Here is a 19,812-nt window from a genome sequence, read left to right as displayed (position 1 = left end):
GATGCCGGTTGATCTTACATACAGTAAAATATATGTTACAAGACAGTAAGTTGAATTACAGATTAGAATATCAGCTTCTGAATTCTTCTCTGTTGTTAAGTGGGTTTAAAAGTGAACTTTATTGTTAGGTGGTTTTAAGGTGGGTTTTTCTACATCTAATTTCTGAACTATTACACACATCTATATTCTTCTAAAACTGCCAGGTAACTTGGTTCATTTATGGAACTGAAATGCAACCTTTAATTTTACAGCCTATATTTTAGAAAATTATGCCTCTGAGTAGCTGAGACTTTTGGACGGTGGGAGTGGTAAACTAACCACATAAGAAGTGGAATGCCACAAGAGAATTCTTTGTGCTGTGAATAATGAGTCAGGAATACAGTTACAAAAAGCACATAACTCACTCTTTCATCCACATGCAGACTCTTTCCTAAAGCCATTCTCATCTTCTGCAGCCACTGGTAAAATGCATAGACATAAACTCAGATTCAGTATAAACAAATGAAATGTAAATGTCAGTGTGGTTGTACCCCTAGAGCTGATTTTGCCACAGGATTAGGCCGAATGTAAATAAGAGGGAAAGTACAGCACTTTGAAAGAAACATATCAATTTAAATTAAATAAGGCTACTTATTTTACTTCACAAATCATGATCTAAATAAGATTACCTGGGTTTCTGGGAAACAAGCCCTGAAGAGCAATGAGCATTTGCCTTTTTTGACACTTGAAAACCTTTGGACAAATTCGCAGCCCACTATTTGCAACCCAACTCAACAACAGCCCACTCTGCTGAGCTCCCGTTGCCTGTCCCTTTGGTGTCTGGTTTACCTTGCTAAACAGAGCATCCCCAGAAGCAGATCTCCCTGGGAGCATAGACAAGTAGATACAGGATGACTGCCTGCCTCCTACGCTCTAGGGATACTTAATCCAGTCTCTGTAAGCATGTACATAGGCACTCTCCCCCTCCCCAGACACCACACCCTGGAACAGCTGAAGGAACAGGCCTTAACTCTGCCGTAACTTGTCCAGCATGTTCGGGTTTGTAGCCTCCATTTGACTCAAATAAGGTTTAGTTCTGATTAAACCTGTCACAGCTGGTTTGCTTCCCTTAACAAGACAAAAAATTTATTGAAGCACCTCGTTGGTGTTTTCTAAAACTTCAAAGACAACCTTGAACAAGCAGGACAAGTTTACACAGCTGTAAGTGTTATTGCATTAATACAATCTTTCTATCGTCAGGAATAAAATATATATGTGGTGATGCTAGATTTTTTTAACACAGAAAACTTTGTTCTTAATAGCATGTTTTCTCCGAAATTACCATAAGCACTCTTTTCCTTTAAAAATCTGGGTTAAGTAAGAGCCTGTAAAAATCTCCTTTTAGTTTTGAGCTTTAGTTCTTTAGGAACTTTTATTTGTGATTCTTGAAATATCTTTCAGACTCATCCTTTTTCCTAGAATATTTTTTGGGAAATATACACATGGAGAGTTTTCCAATTAGATTGTTTTAACTCTATTGTTATATACTGAACACAATACTGTCCAAAATACAGGGTTTTTTTTGGAGATGTGGTTACAGATGGACATTCTGGGCCATGGATTGGTCTAGCTTGCTTTGACCCACTGACGACAGACCAGGCACACTTCAGTCCCTTTCACAGGTTGACAATGCAAAGACGGCCTTTGAACAGAGGCTTCGCAGCACCAGATGAAATAAGACTTGTGATTATTTCTAAAGTAATTGTTTTTACATTTACATAGCTAAGGTTCCAAATTACAAGATATCCATCTGACCAGTGTATATACTTTATAACTCCACGCAGCAATACAAAGGACGCTTTCTGAGCACACGTAAACCATGATTACAGCTTCAGATTGCAATATTCATATTGAAGCCTATGGCAGTTATCAGACAATCCACTACCAGGACCTGATATCTCTGATACTGGTAATATTGAGCCACCAGCATCAACAGAACAATATCCTTCTTGTTTGCTACTGTTTTAAGGCAAGAGTATGACAATTATACAAGGAGAAGCACGCAATAAAAAGAAGGCTCAGCGCAAGAACCAGAGTGAGACAGTGGTTGGCAGAACCCATGAGGCTGAAGGAGCTGCTGGCACTGGGGGTGGACCTGCAGTACCCATCTTTCGTCTCTTGGCGTGAGGCAGCACTGGACACGAATGAACGAACGCAGACCCATCCAGCAGGCAATAATAAAATAAGGAGTGAGATCAAATCAAAGAAAGAATGCCGACATTTTATCCCATTCCCCTAAGCACTTGATTGTTAAAGCTGCTGTGATTGCCTTAGGCAAAGTTTGACCCACTGACTGTCCTGAAATCAAATACGGTGGTACATTTTTGAAAAGCACAACCTCTATCCACATGTCTAAGACATTTTTCAGGGACATTTAGTTCAAGTAAACTGCTGTGAAATAAGCACAATTATATTTTCTCTTCCTACATTACCCTGCAACCCAGTCACATTCTGGTTTAAACTTTTGACTCACTTAAGTTTTATGCTTGTTGTTCATTTTATAATCCAGTTGTTATATGTTTCATTCTCTTTACTTATTTCCTTTTGCAATCATCCTAAGATAGGGGCTAATTATTTTAATAGCTCTCATTACAACATGTTGGTGCATTAGCTTTTCTTTTTTAAATGGAGTTACATATCCACAACCTCTCTTTTTTTTTTTTTTTTTTTTTTTTTTTGTTCTCACTAAACCACAAGCAAAATGGCAAACTCCCTTATGAGTTATAGAAATAAACCGTGATTTTTGCAAACTTTTCAACAACAAATCAGGAGAATGGGACTAAGCATGATCAGAGGATTGGAAAGACTCATGCCCAAGGAATTAAAAGGATAGAAAATACTGCAACACCAGTGCATCAAAGTACGCTAAGCAGGCTTTAACAAATGCTTGAAAACAGGACCACTCTAAAATGACTTAACCAAATATACAAGCTTGAGAAGGATGTGTGGATACACCTTATGATAACAGTAAATGTTAAAAAGCAAAGTAAAATAACCCCTGTGTGTATGCATACACATCTGCATGTATAATCACCTAAAATCCTCCTCTCCAAAGTGAGCAATTTTGATGATCAAACAGGTTTTCCCTTACCCACATCTTTGCTGCTTGAACAGCCCTGATTATAATTAGTCCCTTATGCAAATGGCCTCGGCGGGGAGAAGCATCTTGGAAACGGGAAGGAAGTTCCTTGAGAAAATATCAAGAGATAAAGAGAGGTGTCCAGATTCTTGGACATAACAGGTATTTGTACTGCTGGCAGAGCTCCTCTGTCATCCTCTCCTCATCCATTTGTTTATGCCTGTGCCTGCATCTGTCACAGACAGGCCCCTCTCATTCAGAGAAAAAAGGTTCACAGGTTCCCCTGTCGACCGCACTCCCACATTTGCTCACCTCTTAAAGGCAAACAAACCAACCCAATGCAGACTCGAGGAGGAATGCAGATTGGTAGGGACCCCTGAAAGTCTCTGCTCAACTCCTTATTCAAAGCAGGCGAGCTCAAAATGGGACAGGACCTTTTCCCATGAAGCCTTGAGGGTCTCCAGAGATGGATTTTCTGCAGCCTCAGTTGCAACAGCCTGAGTCGAGGCTTATCCACCCTCTTTGGGAAACGTTTATTTCCCCAATTCCCAGACAGCTCTGCCCTTGCTCCAACTTGTTGGCTCCTGTCCTTTTCCTCTCTGCATCTCTGAGAAGAGTCTGTCTTCTCTGTTGCTCCTTAGCAGGTATTTGAAGGGAAAAATTCCATTCCCCCTGCCTGCTCTTTCCTATGCTGCACCACCCTTGGGCTCTGCTCCAGATTTTTCCCAGGCTGTCGAGATTGGTCTTGTTCCAGGAGGTCCCAGATGTGGACACACAGAGTTTCAGATGAAGCCTCATGTGCTACTGAGCCAAGGGCCACCATCCTTTCCCTGTGCTTGGCAGCCACACTCATGCTCAGGACGTGGTTGGCCTCGAGCACGGCAAGGATCCACTCCTGACTCTGATCTCCCTCTCACCTGCTGGGCCCCAGCCCCGTCCCTGCAGGGCTGTCCCTGGCCTGCAGCCCCAGCTGTGCCTGGAGCGTCCTGGACTTCCCAGCAGGTGACCCCTGCAGCCAGCAGGGCCTTCTGAGTGCCAAGGGGGGACCAGTGCCACGAGTCTCTCTGCAGGGCTGGGGCCATCCAGCAGCCACCAGCTCCCTCCAAGTCAGTGTCACCTGAGAAGCTCCTCAGGGCAGGTCCCTTTTGTGCTGTTGATCAGGTCATTGCTGCAGATGTGAAGCAATGGCAGCCCCAGAAGTGACTCATGCCAGGAAAGCCAGCACAGTGAGCCTACAGCTGAAGTATGATGATACTGTTGGAATTTTAAGCCTGATACTTCACCCATTCTCTTTTTATGCCCATTTTGTAACTCTGTAATTCGTATTTCCTAAATTTGTCTACAGGGATACTACAAGAGACAGTGGTGAAAGCCTTGCTAAAATAAATCCACTCTTCTTCCCTCATTACAGAGCCAGTCTTTTCAACACAGAAGGCATTCATGTTGATCACCTTCAGTTTGTCCTTCAAAATCTGCATTGTTTCCAGCTCCCTTCTTATGCTTCACAAGCCTGGAAATAGTGTCTGTGTCAGAATTTTCAGGGCTTAGGGGACTGTCCATCCTGTAGTTTTCCTGATGTCTTTTTTTGAAAAAGACTGCACCATTTCATTCTTTCCTGTCAACAGAAGCCTCCCCAAATTCTCTCAAGATAAGAATTTAGCTTCACAATGTCACGTGCCTACTTCATCCACATCCTTAGATGCAATCTGTGTTATCTGATGGATTTTATATGTCCAATGTACTTAACATGGTCCTTAACTTGATCTTCCCTACCATAGCTAGAAACTCTCTTCCCAAAAATCTCCATTGCTAGTGGCAATCTAGTGATTTGGGAGGCCTATACATACTGAACTGCTGTAAATACACACTCTCACACAGACACTACATGCAGAGTACTCCATCAAATGACAACTATATATGTATATATAAACCTGTCTACCTGCCTGTCAGTGGTAGTATACCAGACAATTAAATATAGCAAGAGACTTAAGTAAAATTGCTTACAGTACATGAAGGGACTTTGCCAGTACAAGGATGCTGGCCTAAGGCACACTGTTCACCTGAAAACATAAAGATATGCCTATAATCCATCTGACACCAAATGATTTTATACTTAGCTACTAATAAATACGTCATGGTGGCACTACTAATAGTAAATACTTGCAATGAACTTCTTGTCCATTCTGTGCATCTCACACTGAGGAAATGAAACCAGATTTGGGCATCCACCACTACAAATTTCAGTTTGGATTCTGTACCTTTTTCTTGTTTTCCAGACTCTGTGCACTGTGCTTAAAGCAAGTTGACACTCTTGTCTTGATGCAGCTGGAACCCCAGATCAATTCCTGGATGCCCAACCTGAAAGCACTTGAAAGGAAAACCACAGGGCAGGAGATATGGTTGGCTCTCAAGCCTGCTGGATTTTGGCTGACCCAGCAGAGTTCTTTTATTTTCTATCTCTTCTCTAAAAACCATGGACATTTGCTAATATCCTCCGTACTAATTTGATTTTCCAGTAGCTCTCACAACATCAACGTCATAATTAAAAACATAATTTGCTAAGAAGCACTCTGAACTTTGGATGCAGCCTTTTTTCTTGACTCCTACAGTTTAATCCAATCTACCTCCAACACTCAACTTCCTTTTGATCCTCCCCTGCAGAGATGGCCAGAGTAGCATAACTGCATTTCGGTGATTCTGACCGCCAACTGAAAACATTATCTGCACTCAGACTTTTTCTGGCTTTTATTCTAGTTCCTCACAAGCTAGTTTGGATTAAGGCACAGCCCACTGCGTATATAGAAATACTAAAAAATTCCCCGTTTTTGTACTTCTTAGCCAAAAAAGCAAACACCCACCACTCGCTGCAGGAGTGACGGCTCTACTGAAGATGCAGTTTCCCACACCAATTCTGCAAACAAACTCTGTGGCAGTCAAATATCTCCTGCTAAAAGCAGTTGATGAGCTTAGGCTGCTGCTATCCCTTACATGCAGCAGCTCTGATGTGGGTGTGCAAAGTAAAGCCCTGCTTTTCACCACCAAGGGGGACAGAATCCCATACTTCCAATGTGTAAAGACAATAATATCCTGCTCTATCTCAACACCAAGTATAGCAGTGGTAACAGCACTTCTGAAGCCTCCTCTCCAGAGAGCCCCTCTTTAGATGCCAGGGTACCCTAAAGTCCTCTGCCTGAAGCTTCATGTCAGTTCACAGTATTAATGAAGCCATTAGGGATTTTCATTTTAGAGAATACTTTATGATTTTGATACCTGGTCAGCTTCTAATCAAGTGTGAGGAAAAATTTTAAAAGTTGTTCTCTCTCACTGTTCATTTTGTCTGCATGTTGTCAAGCAGGGCAGTCTTATCTTTACTTAAATGCTAATGAAAAGAGACATTCCACATTATGAATATCTCCTCATTCTTCACGCACAGCCAACATTTTTATGTATTCATAGCCAACTTGAAGGCAAACATAAGGACCTGGCTACTAACATTTTTCATGAAGAGATGAGTGAGCATCCTTCTCCCCTTAATATTAAGTTTTGGCATGACTTAAAGGACACTGAGTTAAGATGAACCATTTGTCACTACTGTGTCACTACAGGAGAAAAACCTGCTTGTTACATTGAAATACCTAATGGCACTTTTCATTAATATTGAGTCCTTTGTACTCACTTCTCTGGCTCTGGCAGCAATTCCCTATGACCACTGCATAAGGTTTCATTATGATACTCATCCTTGAGAAGCACTTTCATTTGCCATAGAAATGACTAGAAAGATAACATCATTGTTCAGTAGTCGGCTCTTCTCTCCCATCTCCTTCCTACTCCTTTTATTTAATTTAAGGAAAACAATAAGAGAGACTTAACTCCACTACTTTCCCCCTCTTTCAGATACAATGAAAATAAGATTAAAAACCTGTCAGGTCTGTCACTGAAATTTCAGTTTATTTATTATGGAATAACATTGTTTTTCCAAGGGAGCATGCTATTCAGCTTTTCCTGTCATCATTATATACCAAGAGAGAGGGAGGATTACCTGATTTTGATCAATAAATTCTTCTGTGCCAATAAATGTGAAAATTTCACCACAATAATTTGTAAACAACTTACTGACTAGCTTATTTTTCCCCTATAAGAACCTCTGTGCACTACTGCCACTGGTGCTCAGAGAATTTCAAGAAGAAACAATAAAAAAAATCCTGACAACTTTTTGGACATCTCTTCTTTCCTCCCCCCCCACCCCGCATCCCCCATCTCTTTTTGCCTTTCCCAGTCTAAAAATGTGTCCTCTTTACCTTGGCTGTATTTTACATTCATTTACATTTACATTTCTGTTTTCTTATCTGCCCCTTATTCTTCGTCCCCCACCCCAACAAGAGCTTGGGGGACCTTCCTCCCTTCCTGACTGTGAATACCATTACCCTAGGGACATCAGGAAATTTTTCAGAAGTAAATAAAAGCATAAATCCCTTTGCTTGTCTTTTCCTACTTTATTCTTTTTCCGATTTTCCTTCCCCCCGCTTTATAAGTACTTTTGTATGTTTAGCCACCTGCAGAGATTGACGGTAGAAGACATGAAATCAGAAGCAAACAAAATCTCTGCTTGCTTCAGCTTAGTCATTAATAGCACCATTAGCTTATTGAACTCCAGGATATATCATGTCACAGTTCATGATTCAGGGTCTCTCAATTGCTCTTGCATTGTTTATATCCTGAGTCAGAGTCTTTCAGATAATTTAGGCTTAATCACTCTTCTGCAACAACAGTCTTACGGGTGCCATTTAATCAAATCTATCAGTTATGCTCTGAGACATCTTGAGGTTTCAGAGGAATCACCAGACACTGCCTTAGCATTTATTTACCCACAGGAGTAAAAATGTTCTTTGTGCTTCAGCTTAGTGAAAATGCTAAATGACAAGGAAGCTGAGGTATCTGTATCTGTTATGCCAGTGTGGGAACAGGGAGCTCAACCAGAGAGCAGAAATATGGGAGCAAGGAAAGAACCCTGACCTCAAACAGCAGCCATGAACCAACCACTGAGTTAGTGCACACATTTTGTTCGGCTTTCTTCTGTGACTGGACTGATGCAGACAGAAAACCAAGTACTTATTAAAATTGTAAACAGAAAAAAGATCCGATGTGTTGCTACAGCACCTGTCATCTGAATCTTTCTGAGAAGTGTTTTATAACATGGATGTATTTATTCTTATGCTCCCCCTTGCTCTTCAATTGAAAATCTCAACAGCCTGAACTTGAGTTCATGCGTGATCTACAAGTCTACCTATTGCCACTTCAGTCTTGCACAGTTATCAAAGCAAAATACTGAGGAAATGTCTAAGAGCCCTTGCTGCTGGGAAGAGCTGTGGCCTTAATTTCAGCTTTGTTTTCAAAGAATCAAGAATACAAGGGGAGGCTCCAATCATTCAATACAAATAGGGTCTAGGGTCTTTGAGGTTTTTGTGTTGCTTCTGGGTTTTTTTTGTTTGTTTGGTTGGTTGGTTTTTGGTTTTTTTTGTTTTGTTTTAACATGCAGTCTTACTGTTATTTTGTTGTAGGAAACATTACATTTAAGTATAGGCTGGCAAGGAAACCAGGCTCTAATGCTCTAATGTGTTGTCTGCCAATTCAGACACACAGTCAGCAGAGATATACATGTATCCTCTATAGCCCAAAAGAATAAAACTGGAGGAAATTTATTCTTCCATTGTTATTTATGAAAATGGTACTTAGGTATTTTTTTTGCTTTTGATCGGATGGAGGAGTATCACATATAACCTGGCTACTGCAAAAATTAGGAAATTTATTTAATTTAGATGAGAATTAATAATTTTCCAAATCTAATTAATATCACTCAAACACTTTTTAAAAAAATTGCTCAAATCCAATTCCTCCACAGTCTCACAGTTGCACCCAACTGACAACTTTTAGAAAAGTACTTTTAAGCAAACAACATCTTTTTTCATACTCTTTACATATTACAGCAGGATGAGAAGCTTATTCCCAGGCAAGAAATTTCTCAAGCTTTGTAGAACAAAATGCTCTACTTCTAAATCACATGAAGCCTACAGACAGCTAACCAATTTAATTCGCTAGTATTTGCAAATTTCTTTAAAGCATAGAATACTATTAGTCTTTGGATTATAGATAGGGAAACCAACACAAAAATAATTGAGCTTCCCAATGCTCTTGCAGCAAAACAAAGAACAGAACTAATACCTCAAAAGTAATAACTATGTATCTGGAGCCCATAAACGCCCTTTGCAAAAGGGTCTCCATGCTCCTGATTCATAGTTTTAGCAAGCACATGAAATAGTTTATGCAGTGTGTTACCCTCTGAGAGACAACTCCCTTTTTCACCTTTTAGAGAATCCTGTGGGTGAATGTTTCCTGCTCAATACTGTTGCCTGGCTCTTGGGAGCTTCTCAACACTGTCTGCTCTGAGACCTTCCCTATCACCCTTTGAATTATAAGTACAACGTTCATCTGATTTGCTTTCAAACCTTGTATGACAGGCATATATACCTGTATCACCTACTTCCTCCTTTAATCCTGCACTAAGCCTCGGGTCTGTTTATCAACCACAGCATCCTGAGGTACCAGACTACATTCTGTGTTCTTTTCTACAGTCCATCAAAGATATAAATTGACAACTCCTCCCAAATATAAAGAACTAAAAGCATGCTGACGGCACAACTCTGTTCTCCTGTGTTTGCAGCTTTTCACCTAGGTCATATTTGTTGTACTTGCTGTTCAAAAGCTGCTGCGTTTTTTTCTATTCTCATACAGTCCCACCTTGCCAATGGAGCTGATCAAGACAGCTGTCCACAACAGCAGCCAGGAGAAAGCCAGGTGAAAATGCTACCTTTAAGCAGAATTTCTTCAGGCTGAATCTCTGATCCTTTAAAAAGCAGAGGAAACTGTTAGGGAGGGTGTCTGCTTCATGTACTCTCTAGATGCTTTTGTTCTGCTGCTGTGCACTAAAAGATGTTCTTGGTTTCACGTTCTTTGTGTCCTGGAATGAATGAAAGCAAGCCTGCAATGCTTTTTATCACCCCTAATCTAACTGGCCTTATCCTCACTTTCACTTGCAGGTAGCTGACTGTCACACACTAAGATGTTCCTAAAATGCACATATCAACATTTTTTCTGACATATTTTGCTGTTTTTTTTAAAAAAAAAAAACAACCTGTTTCTCTCTTCAGTAACAGACCTAAGAGAACAGTGCTCCCCAACAGTAATATGAGCACACGGTGGATCTCACAGATGTTTTCCAAAACAGAGTTTGCCACATTTGCTTTGACTGTGTTTGGCTGTTTGCAAAGAACATGCTCACCATTATCTGAAGTGATGGAATGAAGTGGTTTTGAAGTAATTGGTCTGGGTGGGAAATAAAATACACCATTTAGGAAACAGACAAGACACTACTTGTTTACACATCTGCTCAGAAACAAGCTTGCACTTGCTCATTCACATAACCAACCTTGACCCATTGCTTAGCAGTGCAGTTGAGCATAAGTAATTCAGCTACCTGACCAGCATGTTATTCACCATGAAAATGTTCATGACAGTGCCAGCCACTTTTGTTGGCCAACAGATAACACTAGCAAATAACTAGCATTCTTAACTTCTACCTTAACTGTGGTGGAAGTGGTGCCTTAAATTTCTGTTAATTTCATAGGGTTTCAAGCAATGCTGAAAGTCTCATAACCATGAGTTGTGTATGTATCTATTTAGTGATGCTTTATGGCAAGTGTATATATATTTTTTTCCACCCCTGAGATTCTAGATATTCTTGGAAGCCTGTAATCCAGCTTTAGAAAGTATAATAGTTTGAAAAATTAGGTTCATAAGTTCATTTGTCAGAATGCCAGAAAAAACTTGGCCCATTAAAATCATTCCCATACACACCAAAGACACTGTCAAAGACTAGAATGACTTGAGCGAGATGCTGAAACATTGCAAACAAAGTGAGAATATGCTGTGCTCTGACTACCACTACAGAAATAAAACACTTCTTTCAGAAGGCAAAAGCATTAACAGCCACTAAAGAGGCTGTGGAGAGGCATATCTCAGAAAACTTTATGAATAACAAGCATAGAAAGGTAAGGAATAAGTTGCTTAAACTGTTCTCAAATGCTTACACTATCATGCTACTTCCATAGGCAAATGCTTTTCAAGAATACTCAGATAAAGCTGAACCTGTTATGGAGAAGAGAAATAAAATCCAACAATCTCCAGCCTTTCCTGGGAAAAGTTCCAGTGTAACCAACATCAGCTCCTTGCCAGTTTACTCTGCCTGCCTCATCACTCCTTATCCCCTGCTCCACCAGTCTCCAGTACATGTACCTTCTTTTGGTGTTCATGCATCCTCAGTCTCATGCCCAACCTGCAAGCCCATGTCTGTGTCCTTTTCAAGCCCTAAAGGTACCTGCTCTCAGCAGTGCCTTAAAACTGAGATAGTTCTATGAGGTGGGAACAAAGAAAAAGTTAGAGTTGATGCCGAGTCTCCTACCTTTTAGGTATGGAGGAGATACATTGCTGCTTCAACTTGGTTTTCTTTCAGACTGTGTCCCTTTGTGACCTCCTGGTAGCACTGCCTTCCTCTGACAGTAGAGTCATGGATACCCAGCCGAACCTAAAATGAGAGGAATAACCTTTTACTTTGCTCTGTTGCATATCGTGGCTTTAGTTTGTGTTCCTCAGCAGGAAAAATGGATGGTCTAGGCAACCTCTTAATATCCCATTCAGCCATGTTTCCATTATTCTCTTCTCCTGTGATTTACTAGCAATAAGCTAGATTCATAAAAAACAAAAGAGAGACCAAATGGATGGAAAAAGCCCTAAAATAAATGTGTGGAGGAATTAAAAAGAGAAAAAGGAAGAAAATCTTCATTATAAAGAAACACAGTGGCCCAAACATTTAAGCATGCCTGCTGAAAATTTTCCTGGAATCCTGAATTTTCTGAGTGCTGAGTACTTTCATCTGCCAGTAACCGTTACCTTGGTACTTGCAAGTCCTGTCATTGAATTAACTGCTCTGAAAAACAAGACCTATTTCTTCTTTCCAGTGCCTGAAGTGACTGATGCAGGTGTTTAATTTTAGGCACACAGGCTTGAAAAATACAAGTGATTAGTTCCAGGGTTAGTTCCAAGATAGATTTACTATAGCTAGACAAAAATCCACAATCCATCTGCTTTACATTTTAGTAGAAAAGTAGATAGGTAAGATAAAGCTGGTTTAGTGAACTATTGGAGAGCCTTCACCCTGCAAAACCACCAGACTCTGGAACATCTCCCAGGTAACAGATATCTTGGCTTAAATAACATAGTACTGCTCTGGTCCTTCAGAGTAATACGAGGCACTTTTTATCATTTTAGTATCACACATCTACTCTCACATTAGAGCTCTCTATTAGAGCCTGGGCAGAATTAGAAAGAGCTGTGACTACTGGATTCCCATTAAATAAAACTGTAGCTCCAGCCCCTTGTGTCTTTGATTGCTTAGCAGGATGGGGAATGGTTGTCCTTGCTTTGGACTATACACCAGATCTGTGCTACTAGAAAACTCTCCTAAAAACTTCATTTCAGCCTTAGATTTAAGAGGTTCTTTTATGTTCTCTAGTTGTATCTGACACATGCAGACCTCCTCCCTTCTAGAAACAGCCTTCAAGTGCTTTGAGATGCAGATTAACTTTGCAAAGTTAACAAGTGTGGTGCATCTTGCATACTGCTGTGCTATAGTAATAACCAATAACAATTCACAGCCCCTCAATAGGGAAAACTCTGACAGATCAAGCAACCCTGAAGCATTTGAGTGTGAAACCAACTGAACTTCTTTCTCCATGACAGCAAGATTCCCTAGGGACTTATCTGACTTATGAAAAAGTTACTGTTAGAAACAGAAACCTACCTTTTTGTTCAGATATAACTTTACTCTGTACTGCAGGGTGTCTGTCTTGTGTGCTCAGGAAAGGTGGAGCCCTGGTGCATTCGCCTGTGCTCCACAGGAGAATGTTCTGACAGAAGAATCTCCTCTTGTGGAGCTTCTGTCACTGACTCACTGATTCCAAAGTGCAAGGGGAAGCTCTGGATGGGGTCAAATGCCAATTAGGAAAGCTTAGTAGTCTATTTTATGGTACTATGTTTTCAGGAAAAAACAACAACAACAACAAAACACCCAACAAACCACCAAACCAAAAAACAGCAAGGGACATGAAGAAAAAGCAGCAATTACAGAGGGAAGAAGCATGTTGAACTCCCTCAACTTTGAAGAGAACATTTTTTTAACCCTCTTGAGGGAATGCTTACTTTTTCCATCCCATTTAATAAAACTGATCACAGAGAACTAATTTCTGCTAGGTAAATAGCAACTGGTACATCAATTTCCTGCCAGCAGCTGCAGTTTCAACAGTTTCAGTCTTTCATTCAAATGTGTGAATGCTTTGCTTAAATTGCACATTTCTCATTTAGTGTACCTTGAAAATACATGCTGTCACTCATTCAATCCCTGAGAAGAGTTTGGCTGTGCTGTGGCTTGCATAAAGCAGCACTAGAGAGAATCATTCAAGCGGGTAAGAGGAGACATTAGAACACGCACAGGTAGAGTTTGGGAAAATGAAAAAAAGCTTCTGTCTACAATTCTGGGTAGCAAATGAAGCATCCAAGAGCAGAAGTTCTAAATCAGCTCACCAAATCCATCTGATTTCTCTCAAGGGTTAAAGGCCAACAACTTGTGTTAAAAATGAATTATCGCACAGACTCAAGGATCTTGAAAAGATAAAAGGTGTCTCTTAAAAAAGTCCAAGCTGGAAGTCTTAAGTGTAGCAATGAATTAATGCAAATCTTCAGAAAAATCTACCTTGCTGTTCAGTTCCTGTAAGTAACCTTTATTTCTGTCCCCAGTTGCTCCATTATATTGACAGGAGGAAACTAAGATGCCATTTACTTAACCTAGCTAATATTTCTCATCTGTAATTCCCAGAATACCAGTTCTCCTCCCCTCCAGCCTGGAAGCCATGTGATTTTGTGTGGTTTTATCACTGGCTGCTCTGGGGATTCCAGACCTTCTCATGTACCATGCTAACATTTTGCAATCAGCCCTTTTTTGGAGCCCAAGAACAAGCTACAAGAGAGAATATCTCTTGGATAAAACTAGAGCTTTCCAAAAATCCCAAATCAGGATTGGTATGGGTTTGTTGTTTTTTCCCCCACTAGATAAGCCTGCTCACAGATATTTCATCTTTTTACAGTAGTAGTCGAATTGGAAAAATATGCAGATTATGCTGCAAACCATCCTGTTTTCAAAACAATTGGTCAAAATAAAATAAAATCTAAAATTTCATTAACATTTGATTTAAAATAAGCCTGGTTTCATTATGATAACACTGGTTTAGGAAGGCATTTAATGGACTTTCCCCCAAAGTCACCATTCTTCTTTTTACTTTGGGACAAGACAAACTTTAAAGACACAAAACTTCTTACAAAATTAAAAATCCAGTTTCTGCACTTTCAGAATAAAAATATTAGTTATTAAAAATATGTGGTGTTTGTCTGCCCTTGTTCTTCTTTGATGTGTACTATCTACATGTGTATTCACATTACGGCTGCAACATGATGCAAATCCTGGAAGCCAGGAATTGGCTTCCAGTATCGATAGCATATCTGAAGTCACGGTTCATTAAGCATGGAGTTTGTGATCCTAGGAAAGGGAGTAGCAGTTAAAAAGTGAGCATATAATTAGATACATCACCATGACAAAACCCTTCAGTATACATCCTTTTCCTTTTTTTTCTTTCTAACATGTTAACTAACATCTAAGAGTTTTTCTAACATGTAGATTTATACTGTGTCTGATTTCAAGCAGTATCCCAGCATTTACCTACCAGATGGCAGAGTTCCTGGGAAGAAAAAAGACTGAAGATCTGATAATCTGACCTCCCGGAAGCAGCATCACTTCATGTCTCAGCAAGAGCACTGCATGCAAGAGAAGTGTGAGTAGAGCTCACACGGCAGCTATGGGTGCACTCTTTGAGGATGTCATCAGCGATGTTTCAGTTCCGGCTGAGTAAGCAGGATGCTCCTTCCCAGCTACCTCACAATGTCTTTTCACACAACTGGTCATCCAGGGAGAAGCCCTCCATATTGGAGCAGATGGCCCCTTAATCAGTTGGTAACAAACTCAAAAACACAAGTTTCCCTAAAGCACCTTGCACTGCTAGTACGAACCAGACAACGTAAATCTCATGTTTCGAGCACATAGAGCAGCCACAGATGGAGACGTGCAGCTCAGAAAACATATGAAAACACAACCAAATCAGTAGTTTTGTTTAGGAGAAATTACACTTAGTAAGAAATCAGAATTATTTCTGAGTCTGATTTTGTCCTTACAAGGGATTTAAAAGAATGTGTGATTAGTGTCTCAATTAGGTTCACTTTCTCTGTTAGCACCTATCCAGAAAGAGGTTTTTAAAGGCCAACAGAAAAAGAATATGTTTCTACAGACGCAAAGGTTCTTCCCACTAACAACAAAAATACCATATTCACTATAAGAGATGAGGGAAAATGGAAAGTTAAGCATTCAAAATTCTGTCACTAGTAGGTAGAAATAATTTTTTAAAAATGCATTTGGGAATGCTGGACAGAAATAGTTGCCAAGTAGCTACTAAACTTCTACAGACACCTAATTTGCAAATTAAATTAGTAATTCAGAATTACCATGGATTAAAAGTACCATTCTGTAAAGATCAGTTGCTTAGCCCCATTGCTTAGTCTTTCTAGTCATTTGTTAAGTAAAGTAAAATGCTTTTTTCTTTCTTAATGAATTATGTTGGCTACTTCTGCAATGGGAGATGGGTGCTGCAGTGCCCTGTTACTCTTGGATAGTGCCATTAGGCTCACTAGAAGGAAATCCTGGAATGACTGCAACAATTGCGCTCATTAGAAGAGGAACAGCTTTCATACAAGAAATACATATTGGTAGTCAACTGCAAAAGAAGAAAGAAGATACTAATGCTTACCAAAATCACACTGGCAAGCTTTCTTCCAGTGAGGCTATGTATTACTAGCAGGTGTTCCAGGACACAGCAAAGAATTTATCTTTAATAAAATTTGTTTTAACAACAATTTGGTGTACAGGTGCCCAAGCAACCCCAAGAATCAACTGAAAAACCAGATTCATCTTTTTAATGACCAAAATTAAAAACCCTGAAAAATTTAATTTTCTCATAATATTCTTCATTTGTATGGAACAAAGGGCTGCTGAACGTATAGATGTTTGAAGAGGGGAAAGGGTTTTAATTTTCCCAAATTTCTAGCTGAGAAGTATTAACGTAGTGTTACAAAAGCATGTAAAGATCTCTAAAAGACCGGACTGAACCACTCCGAAGAAAAATAAAATGTGGGTATGAGTCTGACAACAAATTTTGGCAGCTGTCACAAACCTAAATAAAACCCTCATATTGCCTTCATCTCTAAATACATCTTGCTGCACGTAAAATAACCAAATCTTAAAGCAAAAAGTTATACTGTCAACAAAACATTCTTTTCCTCTAAAATGACACGCCATCATTAGCATCCATGCTGCTAGCTCTGAATGATGTGTTACCTACGGTTCTAGCTACTGAGCAGAGATGAAAATGGGAGAGTGAAAAGGTTCCCTACAGTTTTGAATTGATTCTATAGTTTGCCCTGGCACACAGAAGGCAAACTTTTTCAGACATGAAAATTGATTCAGGCCTTTCAGACTTGAGTTTCAACCACAGCATCTGGAGGTCCCTTGGGCTGATTTAGAGGCTGAGGTGCTGATGTCTGCTGGAGATGGTTGCATTAGTAAGTGTCGCATCAGAATTAAGAATGACTCCTTCCAGATCAAGCTGTGTGTCTTGCCAGAGAGTGTTGTTGGCAGGAGTAAAGGACTGATTCAAAACCTAAGGCCCCTTAATAAAATTACAAAATAAAACTAACTTAAATACATACCAGAAATCCAAGAGGGAAAACTCATCTGCTCTGGGCACTTAAATAAATTATTCTCTCATGCTACAACTCTAAGCTGGAGTGTCAAACTAAACTGATTGTTACAGACCTTTAATTCTCAAACACAGCACTACTTAGGGTAAAAGAAATGGAAAATTCAGAGTACACATAGAAGTAAAGCCAACCCTTTTTCTTACAGTTCTTAGAATCGTGGTGTTTAGAATTATTTTTCCACCTACCTTTCTGCTAAATCACTTAGTGGAAAAATACAATTTTCTAGTTCTCATTTTTTTCTTTCTGACACACCCAGTCATGGCTTGCTGTCATTAGTAAAAAGTACCACTGGCCAGTGGTACCCAACAGCAGCATTACTATATAAGGGAAATAAGTACCTGTCTTCTGCAAAAGAGGCTCATTCTAGCTTCAAGCCATAAAATAACATGCTGTTTCTCCACTCTTTCCTCCAAAGATAACGTTGTCTTTTATATTATCCAGTCATGTGGTTGTCCAACACAGAAGTCCTTTTCACTTTTTTGTCTTCTCCTACTGCTCACAAAAAGCCAAATGTCTTTGCAATGAAAGAACTCACATTTGGCTGTATCCTGAGAGAGCTCCGTAATCTCTCACCAGTATCCTGGATTCAGGATGTCAGCTCTCACTGAACCATGAAGGCAGCTTAACAGTAAACTAGATTCTTCAAAATACTGTTTGCATATAACCACCCCCCCCCCCCCCCCCAAACAATGGTGTGTTTTTCCTCAACAATATATTTCTCTCTTAGGATGCAGTAAGTACTGTCCTGTTCCTTTCTACCGGTATAAAAAGTTTTATCTACAGTTCAAGCACAATAAATAGAAAAAGTAAGGCAAACTAGACTGCTTTTCAATTACCTATTATCTTCTTTCTTTACTGGTTATGGTAGAGAAAATCACTCCTGATTCTGGAGCCAAAGAATACAACCAATTGCACAGTGCAAGGGAGACTAGGTAAGAAAGAGCCTCTATTCCCAACAGATAATTTTTTAGCCTTATTTGTAAAACAATAAGGTTATAAATAAACTAGCAAAAAAATCCCCCTGGAATTTAAATCATATTTGAACAAATATTTTGCTTCTCCTTTGGCAAAAGGTCTCTCAAGGAAAAAAAAGAACATTCATAGATACAAAGCTGTAGCTTGTGCAGCGGGTCACATTCTGAGTTTCTTAGTTTTTAGGCCTCTCTGAAAGATTGCTTTCTCTTTTCCAGCCAGGCCTTTGATATGCTTATCACGCATTTAAAGCTATTTATGGATGGATATATAATTCTGTCTAAACCGATTAGAAAAAATTAAATCAATCCACCAGCATCTACTATATTAAATCATGTAGTCATTAGCAAACGTTTCTAGAACACCAAACCTACCCATTAACAATCTTAGTTTGGGGGGAAAAGGCTGGGGTAGAATCCCAGACAAGTTCTCTTTCTCTCATATCTGTGAGTGAGAGAATTTAACAAGCAACTGTTTTCCAGCAGTTGACCGTGAAATGGATCATGTTTTATTTATTCTGCACAAATGGCAAATCACAGCAAAGTGTAGCCTTGGGATTAATCAGTGGGCTTTTATCACTGGGGCACTGGTTGGACTTTGGTTCCTCTCAGAGTGCCTACAAATCACTCTGATTAGATGCCTGTCTGAAACATACATCATTTGACTTTGCTAGCTTCAGGCATAATAACTGGAAGACTGTATAAAGGGGATGAGCTTCTACAGGGTGGGTCACTAAGGCTTGATATAAAGGGTGAAAATTAGTGTGTCTGAGAGAAGACTAATGAATAACAGCCAGCAGCGCTGTGAAAGTCTAATCTAGAGAAAAAAATGTTACAGAGCCTTGAAACACTGAACTGTCCCAATTCCTGGATAAAGGCCTGGCACTTTTACAGCTGAGTGCTGGTGGTAGTGCTGGTCACACAAGTTGCAGCTTTCCCATCTTCACTCAGCAGAAGTAAAAGAGATGACTCAAAACACATGTTACTGGAAAATTTATATTGGTTAAGCTAATTTTGTAATTGATGTAATGATACCAGCTCACTTCTATAGGGCAGGCAGGAGCAGCTGGCCTAATGAATGTACCCTGGAGACACTCAGGCTTGCAGCTTCAGCCATGTCAGTGACTTGGTCTTTCTGGGAATGTAGGCAGAAGAGGACCTTACTGTCTAGCAATCCCGAAAAGAATATGTGTATTTTCTAGTCCCATTAAAAGATGCCCAAATTTAGCCCAATTCAAACACATCCTGTTTCAGAGATGCTGAAGCTCTTATCAAGGAATTTCGGCTTTTCTACATTCTATTTACATTGTACATCTCCTTCTCCACCAATGATGAAATGGGAGGCTGAAATCGCAATTGCTCAATTTTCCAGTTCCCAAATCCAGAAGCTCCTCTACACTGCCTGCAGAATACATGTCCCTGCTGTGGTGCTGTGCAGCTCTCCATTATGGCTCTTCACACAGAGTAATGATTTACTGTTGCTACTGTCAGCAAAAGCAGTACTAGTTGCAATCTGATAGTAACTGCATCAACACAAAATAACAAAGGTTGTAAATCTAGCCCTGAAGCTTTGGATTCAAACCCTATATAGTGTCAAAATGGTTTATTGAAATAGTATGTACTTAATTATTTGAAATGTGCTTCATTTGACTGCTGCATGATACACAGAGTCCATTTCTGGCACTTGGGTTTCCT

General features: G+C 39.8%; 1 long non-coding RNA gene across 1 annotated transcript in view; it reads right to left on the bottom strand.

Moving 5' to 3' along the window:
* The window catches only part of LOC120752799 (uncharacterized), a 164,807-nt gene that overhangs the window by 31,723 nt on the left and 113,272 nt on the right, over nt 1-19,812 (bottom strand). The window contains exon 3 of the long non-coding RNA XR_009207843.1: nt 11,634-11,756. This is a non-coding gene — a long non-coding RNA (uncharacterized LOC120752799). The remainder of the gene's footprint in view (nt 1-11,633; nt 11,757-19,812) is intronic.

This window comes from Hirundo rustica, chromosome 5, assembly GCF_015227805.2.
Source record: "Hirundo rustica isolate bHirRus1 chromosome 5, bHirRus1.pri.v3, whole genome shotgun sequence".
Classification (NCBI taxonomy): Eukaryota; Metazoa; Chordata; class Aves; order Passeriformes; family Hirundinidae; genus Hirundo; species Hirundo rustica.
Note: the sequence above shows the minus strand (reverse complement) of the source record. Positions and strands in the feature narration are given on the sequence as shown.